Below are 8,925 nucleotides of genomic sequence, written 5' to 3' on the forward strand. Positions count from 1 at the left end.
AATAATCTTAGCAAATGGTACCTTAATCATCTAGATTTTGCTTTTGCAGAAATTTCCTTGAAGTGCCTTGTTTTTCACACATTGTACAATCCCATCAAAATGATGGTGTTTTTGTCAAAGGAACTATCATGCATTATGTTTAATTTAGCTCTATAGTTTCGGAGAATACAAAACAAAAATGTATTTTTCATCAAGGTTCAGTTACAATGTTTCAATTGCTAAGCGAGAGGCGAAAGATACCAATGGGATATTCAAACTCATAAGTCGAACGCAAACTGACAATACCATGGTAAAGAATGGAAAACGACAAACAAACAAACAAACAAACAACAGTATACAAAACATAACATAGAGAATTATAGATTGAGCAACAAAAACCTCGCCTAGAAACGGGAATGATCTCAGGTGCTTTGGAAGGGTAAACAGATCCTTCTGCAAATTTTGCATCCGCGCGAAAGTGCATTTCGCCCTTTGTAAAGCGTTTCTTGGAGCCAGTGTCTTGCCTAAAATTGCTGTTGTAAGTGCAAAAGTGTAATGTGTAATGTTGACAACTAAAACTAAGTCCAGTTATGAGTAAAATACACATTTTTTTATTTAGATCGAATTTGTCTTTCAGATGCTATTGGAGAAGCTTCTGCTAAAGTTTCATAACATGTTATGAAGATTAACAATAAAGCACTTACAACGTATTTTAAGATTGTTATGTTCGGTTTATCGACAAAATGTTGCAAACTCGACAGAAGACCTTATTCTTGAAAATGTTAAAGTAGCAAAAATCTTCAATATATATCTACTATATGTTTCTTCTTTGTACAATTTTCTTCTTAATGATAATCTTGAGATACTTTATTTTCAGACGAGCATCACGAGCAGTGTATGACGTGTGACAATAATAGTATGGTGCAGCGATACATCTTAATGTTTATGATGTTTGTGATTTGGATTGTGAGACCAATTTGTTGGATTTTTTTTGGTCACAAGATATAGTTCCAAGCGTTACAATGTACATTTTGTATATTCCTATGCTTTGGTATTTTCTACAGCAAGGTTTCTTTTAAGAAAGATTCCATTCATCATAGCTATAAACACAGATTCAATGACTTTCTTTGATCAGAAAAGCAAGAAACCCCAATATGTATGTAAACCTATCAATTATATATTAATAAGAAAGAAAAAACAGTTTTTGTTTTTATAGTTTCCATCATTTCGTCCGAGATTTTACTGATGGCCTTTGAAGAACTCAGGCAATGTTAAATGTTTATGTTTTCTGTGATTTGGATCGTGAGATCATTTTTTTTTGGAGGATTATTAACTTTCATTAAAATTTTGTGTGTCAAGATTTTATTCCTAGCATAAACATAGGTTCAAAGAGTTTTTTAAACGAAAAAAAACACGAAAAACAAATCTTTATCTTAATCGATACGGCTTTACATTTTAGAAACAGAAAGAAAAAACTATTTTTTTCAGTTGTTTTTTTCTTTTTCTTTATCAATGTTTATACATTCCTTCATATGTTTTTTTTAAGTAACAAAACAAGATTTGTCTCATTAAAATTTACAGCTGCAATATTACTGTATGTGGAACTCCATCCAGAAACCTGTAACTGATCGTTGAAGTGTGATATTTAGATCAAGTTGAAATAATATGTCGGATGGATTACCTTTTCACCAAATGCCAACTATTGTTTACATATAATGCATAGATATTCAAAAACAGGCCCTATTCTATACATGCTAAATATCTAACCGCTACACTGGAGTGTTAAGATGAGGTCAATGCCATTTGACATATAAGACACAGATATACAAGTACTTTTTGCAATTAATCAATTCATATACGAAAAAGTGTTTGAATCTAGGTGAAAATATGCCAATGAGGATAACGAACACTCGGTTGAATATAGGTTCTTTAATTTAAGGTCTCAGATAACAATCAACATAACGACGTAGTCATAACATAAATAGCTTACAATATTATACACAATCATAAACTACTATAAATGCAAGTACAAAGAACGATAACTCTGACATGTCTATGAACAAGTACTTTTGTACAATATAACATTCTAAGTATAATGATATTGTCATTGTCATGCACATCTATATTTTCTGTCTTACCTGTATTTGTTTATGCATCTCATCAACTTAATTGCAATACATATTCTGTTCCGATCCATATTCATAATTCTACATGAATTCATAAATATTAGTAAATGAAGCAAAAAAATATAGTATTAAAATATCTACATGCAGCAACTATGAATAGTCTAGAAAGCAAAATAAGCAAATTACTAACTAAATAATAAACTACAAAACACAACTATTCGCTTAACTCAAGTACACTGCTAATTTGAAAGGCAAACGATTATATGCAAATATCTAGATCAATCATTTCATGGTAACATCATCAAATACTACCCTGAAAATAAATAAGAATTTATCACTACTGTGTTTAGTGTTTAACATATGACCTCATAATATAAACACATAATAAACATACAAAATATTTTCCCTTAGATGCTAAAAAAAAGGTTATAAGAATTAGCATTTAAAACTACTTATTTCTACACACGAAAACGCTTTCTTTCTGTTTTAATTTTTTTCACTTCATTATAATCTATTCACTACAAACCAGTAAAAGTCTGAAATGTAAAAAAGAAGATGTGGTATGATTGCCAATGAGACAACTGTCCACAAGAGACCAACAGGACACAGACATTAACAACTATAGGTCACCGTACGGTGGAATGGCCTATATCTGTACTCGACTGTACTGATTTTTATTCGACCAGTCTGAATTGGTCTGAAATTTACTCGATATTACTCGACTGTAGTCTTAACCATACTTAACAGTCTGAACTTGTACTCAACCTTTACTCGACCAGTACTTAACCATGTGTTTGAACCATACTCGATCAAGTCTGAACCATACTCGACCTAGTTTGAACCATACTTGACCTAGTCCGAACCATATTTGACCAAGTCTTAACCAACCTTGACCTATGTCTGTATCTCATCAATTTATGAACTAATTTCAACAACAGTTATTTCCTTTGGCTAGATATTTTAACAACAGTTTGAAATCCAAAATGTATTTAATATAGCATTGAAACTAAAAGCATAATATTATCATCATCACAATATATATACAAGGTATATCACCTTTAAAATAGAAATTAAAAAAAGGTGATCAAAGAACGTGATTTCTGGTCGGATTAAACAAATATGATGTAATAAATCTGGGATTAGTATAATATTCCCAAAATAGATTAAAAATTTTGGTTAAATGATTTTTTTTATTACATAATCATGTTCACATTGCATTATGTACATAAAAAAATACTAGAACTTTCGACCATTTATATTTAAATATCTTAAATGGTATTCAAAATGTTTTAAATGTTTAAGATATATTTCATAGTTACTGGAAAATTTTCAACAAAAAAGTGTTCACTGCGTTATTTACTAAACTCGACTGACACAATTAATACCAAGCTTGAGTTAGTATTGCAAGGAAATAATATAGAGAACAATTTCCAATTAAATCACTCGCTCCTGAGGTCTCATAGTAATATGATTTCCTCCAGTGCGACAAGACGTAGCGGGTCAAACCAAAGATTTTAAATTTGGTATGTCCTGCTTCGCCGCTATTCATGCGTCATTATAGAGGTAAAAGCAATGACTTGTCGTTGCCAGATTAAATAAAAGACCTTAACATTGACATATGCTACTTCTACCATAAGCTCACAGCATTTAGAATAAAGACTAGAAAAAAGAGGCAAAGAATAGAGAAGTGTGGTTATAAAATATAAAAAATAGAGCGTAATAGGCGAAATAAATAAAGGATAGAGAAAAATTGTCTAAATATATAGAATAATGATATAAAGTACCCCCACCCATACCCTCATATATGTCAATAGACGGTAAATAGATATCCGTGTAAACCGACCGCTTCGACTGTGTTTTCAGTTTATTTATAAACATTTTTTCGTTATTATAAAATCATCCTTCCGAAAACATTTTTACTTCATTCCATATTTATGTTTAAAGTTATAATTTTTAATGTGAATAAATCCCATGCTACATCGATCTAAACGTCACAGTCTGATGCATATTTAGCACAATGGGGGAAAAAACTAGTGAATAAAGAATTGATTTTAAGTTATTTATAACACCTAGATGTTTAAAACGGTAGGTTATTTATTCATGTAAATCTTGCAATCGACTAATGTAAATATCACCATTTATACAGATTTGTACTTTAAGAAAACATGTGAAAATGATTTGATTGACTGTGGGATCATTGGTTAATGTCCAGTGGATTATGTTTTATACTAATTGAGGACGATATAATGGGTTAATAGTTTCTGCGGAATGTACTTCACTAGAGCGAGACACTACACAAGTCAAATATTTATGTTCTCTCGCACAAGGGGATTTTGCACTGGAACACATTTCAACCTTTCGTGACGTCTAGGGGTAAGTATATTAATAATGCATAAAAAAGAGACATCACATGATGTGTATATAAGAAATCATTTAAATAAACAACTTGTTGTAATAAACCGACACGCAACATGAATCTGATTTAAAACATGCAATTTAACAAGGTAATAGCTCACTGTAAGAAATTTCAACCTGTTTCGATACGTTTACGTTCAACAGTTAATATTTCATACATATCCTAGACGACAACATATAAACATGAAAGGTACGTTCGGAATAGTTATGGCGCCCCCGGAGGCTTGTCAACGTGCTATCGCACAATCAATCTCCGTCACAGAGTTATCTTCTTTCGTAAATGCTTCGCAAGACTTCACTTAATAATCGAATATTTTCTTCATTTGCCCCTTTTTATAATTATACATCACAAAACAGATATGTGTGATCTAAATACATAATTATTCTATTTTAGAAATTGCATTGAAGTCGAATGATTGATTGTTTAAAGTATCCATGGCCACTGTCGTATACATCAAATTTATAACAATTGTGAAACCTTTTCAAATAATTTCCCAAGAAACTTTTTCAATGAGTTTTAAAATTAATACAGCAAAAATACACACTGCATACATTCATCAATAAATAAAAATAATAATTATACTCTTACATCTAATCACAGCGCTTCATAGTTGATTTTCCACACGCGCCTTGGGAACACATAAGGCCAACCTAAAACCAAGAAAATGTAACGAAATTTAGATTGGAACGGATATGATCTATGTGTCGGTGATTGTCTTGAACGGCAAACGGTCACTGCAAGACATTTAACCTACCCGGACACTTCCTGTCGTCCAGAGGTTAAATGTCATGCATATTCAAGACTACATAATATTATTATACCTTGTGTTTTACTAGATCGATCCACTACACACATTTAAAACCACTTATCTTTGTGTGAAACTGAACAAACCATCATGGAGTACTTTTCTCATCAAAATGGAACACATATACCTGTGTGGGTAACAGTCACTTGCAGACATATATATATATTACCGAAAATATTATGGCGTCTCACAAACCAAATTTTTGCGCTGATTGTATCAACCAATACAAAATCGAACTGGAATCTTAAATTGTATTACAAGTATTGCAGTTTGTTACAAATTGAACTTAAACTGTATCATTTTTGTTATTTACTATAGCTGATGAACCGATGAATCATCGAGTCAGAACAGAAGTGAAAGACAAGAAAGCCAGCACGAGTGAATGATGTTCGACATTTTTTCATTCAACTTTTCTGAAAGTTTCGTTGAAAATGTACATCTGTCCTGCATATTACTTTTTCTGGTTTTGGGAATGCTCATTCTTATATTATTTCTATCGACATTCTTAAAGTATGACCACACAAATTCACACAGTTTATTCCTCGCTTTGTTTATCGGATTCATTCAGCAAAGTTTTGTGTCAATGAACTGGCTAAAATCAACATATCATCTAGATGGAATTACTGAGTTCGTGTTCGATTGGTACACTTTTCCTGTTGCCTGTTTTATATTGACTTTTGGAGTGGTGTGTATGACTGAAATTTCAAAAGAGGAGTTTAGAACAAAAATATTCCAAAATGGAGTTTTCATTTCAACGGTTTTGTTGCTAGTTTTTGGAATTGGTGTTTACGGTTTCAATAACCAAGATGCAAATTATAGCCAAGTAAAGTTTAACAAACCTGAATTAGGCAATATGATAACAATCGTGAGTTATGCTTTAGAATATGTGTTAGTTTTTGCTCCACTTACTGTGATTCTGCTCTGGAACATGAAGGGATGTGTTCTCATTAAAGATCAAAAAGGTAAATATATGTCGATTTCTTTATACGTATATATATGAAGGTCTAGATGGTACATAGCTACTTTTGTACAAGTAATCTTGATGAACAATTCTAAAGATGCATATCAAATATACATCTGTAAAACTGTATATAAACTGTACACATGTAAAGCTTTATATAAACTGTGGATAGATATCGTATTACACAAGGTGCAGTGGTAGTATCTATATGTGTAGCTTATACACAGATTTAACAATGTGCAGTTAATGTACAATTTTACAGAGTTGCAGTTTATATACAGCTTTAAAAATGTACAGTTTATATACAGTTTTACAGATGTACAGTTCTTATACAGCTTTACAGCAATAAAGTTTATTTGCAGCTTTACAGATGTACATTTAATATGCATCTCTAGAACTGTTCATCAAGATTACTTGTTCTAAAGTAGCTATGAACCATCTTAATATTTTTCAAATACAATAAAAAAAAAAGAGAAAAGTAACGGAAACGTTCTTGTGTTTCCTTATACATGAAAACAAGGTAAATAAAGGCAACAGTGGTATACCGCTGTTCGAAGGTCATAAATCGATTGAGAAAAAACAAATCTGGATTACAAGCTCAAACTGAAGTTAACACAATAAGTGGGAGGAAAACAACGAAACAACAGATATATAAATAAATAACTCGATTCTGCTAATTTGAATATGTCCGAGGGATTAAAGAAATCTGTATTAAAAACTGGCGCGAATATCATATCAAGCAAAATTGTGTTCCCAATATTCTATATGCACCAATTCTGTGATACTTGCACCTACACTTTCTCTCTACAAACCGATATATATGCATAACAAATTTACCCAACATTTAAGCTTATGAATTCTATTGAAAAACTTAATATTGATACTTATATTATGAATTAAGTTTGCATTTATGTACATCTGTATACACATGCTTGGACTTTTTTCAGATTCAATAAAAAATATATATATAAAAAAATAAAAAATACTGAAACATTCATGTGTTTCTATATAAAAACGAAGTAAATAACTCGATTCTGCCTATTTGAACATGTCCGAAGGATAAAAGAAATCTGTATTTAAAACGAATATTTTGTCGTATTAATCTACATCTACTTTGTGTTTTTTCGTCTTCGCATTTTATTCCTTATAGTAATCAATATTTACTTTTTTCAGGATTACATCACGAGCAGTGTATGACGTGTGATAATAATATTATGGTACAACGATATGTATTAATTTTTATGATGTTTGTGATTTGGATCGTTAGACCATGTTTTTGGATTATAGACTTTCATTTCAGTGTAATTACACAAGATTTTATTCCTAGCATGACTGTTTGTATGGTTTATATTTATTTACTTTGGGATTTTGGAATATACCAATTAAGGGACTTTTTATGTAGGATGTCATAGAATTTTGTTACAGCCATAAAAACAACATTGTTTTTTTTTATTTATACATTTTTACATACAAGAAACAAAAGTAAAGAATTCTTATCAGCTGATTTGTTTTTGTCATTATATATTCTTGCTTATGGTTTTAAAACAAGCCAGATAAAGATTACAATTGTAATATAAGTGCATGTGGAACATCACACAGAAACCGTTAACTGATACAAATGTTTAAATATTGAGAAACATATTTTATTCTAAACATGCTAAATTCTTCATCTTCACTCTGGAGTGTTAAGTTTAGATTAATGTAATATGACATATAAAGGCAACAGTAGTATACCGCTGTTCAAAACGCATTAAATATAAGACATGTAAGAGGAGAACAACGACACAATATCAAAATGTAACACACACAGAAACGGATTAAGCATTAGACAAAATCCGATGAGAATAACAAATAATATGAGGAAGGCGCTACCTTAAATGCCAGCTTTATACTAAGACGATGTCCAGTATATTGATTGGTTGTTGGTTGCTTAACGTCCAGTGGCAAATACTTCATGTTCAGGACGAATGTCCTAGGCTACATTAACATAAAGTTTTTGTCTTAAATAAGTTCAGATGGAAAATGTTTAGGGAACGATAATTGAACTTCAAAAGGCAGGAGGGGGGGGGTATGGTATTTTGTTTTTCATGAAAAAAATATATTCTCAATTCCCAAATTGATGACAAAAATCTGTTCAAGCAGATCTAGAGGACAAAAAAATATTTTGAATCCAAATCTCCACCAAAAACGATTTTATCTTTCAGACCTGCAAAATAAATTTAACTTTTAAAAGTCCTATATATATCTTAAAACCTTTAAAACTTCCCGAACCGCACAGGTAAGTCTGTACACAACAGTTTTTTAGGTGAAAATACGGCCGTTTTTGCCAATTTGTTATGATGAACCTTAATACTAGTGTTAAATTTTGAGTAAATAATTTTAATTGATAGCGCTGAAGGGCCTCGGTGAAAAAAATCTGACTCGAACAAAAAAGCATTTGTATTCCTGATCACCTTCAGTTTGTGGGTTCTAGATCAATTTCATGTACTAACTCAGAGTCGGTTTTAAGTCATTTCTCTTATATATATTTTTTTTTTGTTTAGCTTACTTTTCAAGTTTTTATATGACAGCAAAATAAAATTGAGAATGGAAATGGAAAATATTTGCTTTCGAGTAATGCTTAATCATGTCGTAGTTG

The 8,925-nt window shown here is 31.1% G+C and overlaps 1 long non-coding RNA gene across 1 annotated transcript; it reads left to right on the forward strand.

Moving 5' to 3' along the window:
• Nucleotides 1-4,196: 4,196 nt before the first annotated feature.
• On the forward strand, nt 4,197-7,791 carry LOC143058576 (uncharacterized). The gene is made up of 3 exons (XR_012973129.1): nt 4,197-4,478; nt 5,645-6,288; nt 7,461-7,791. It is a non-coding gene; the product is annotated as an uncharacterized LOC143058576 (long non-coding RNA).
• Nucleotides 7,792-8,925: the final 1,134 nt, after the last annotated feature.

Source organism: Mytilus galloprovincialis, chromosome 14 (assembly GCF_965363235.1).
Source record: "Mytilus galloprovincialis chromosome 14, xbMytGall1.hap1.1, whole genome shotgun sequence".
NCBI lineage: Eukaryota > Metazoa > Mollusca > Bivalvia > Mytilida > Mytilidae > Mytilus > Mytilus galloprovincialis.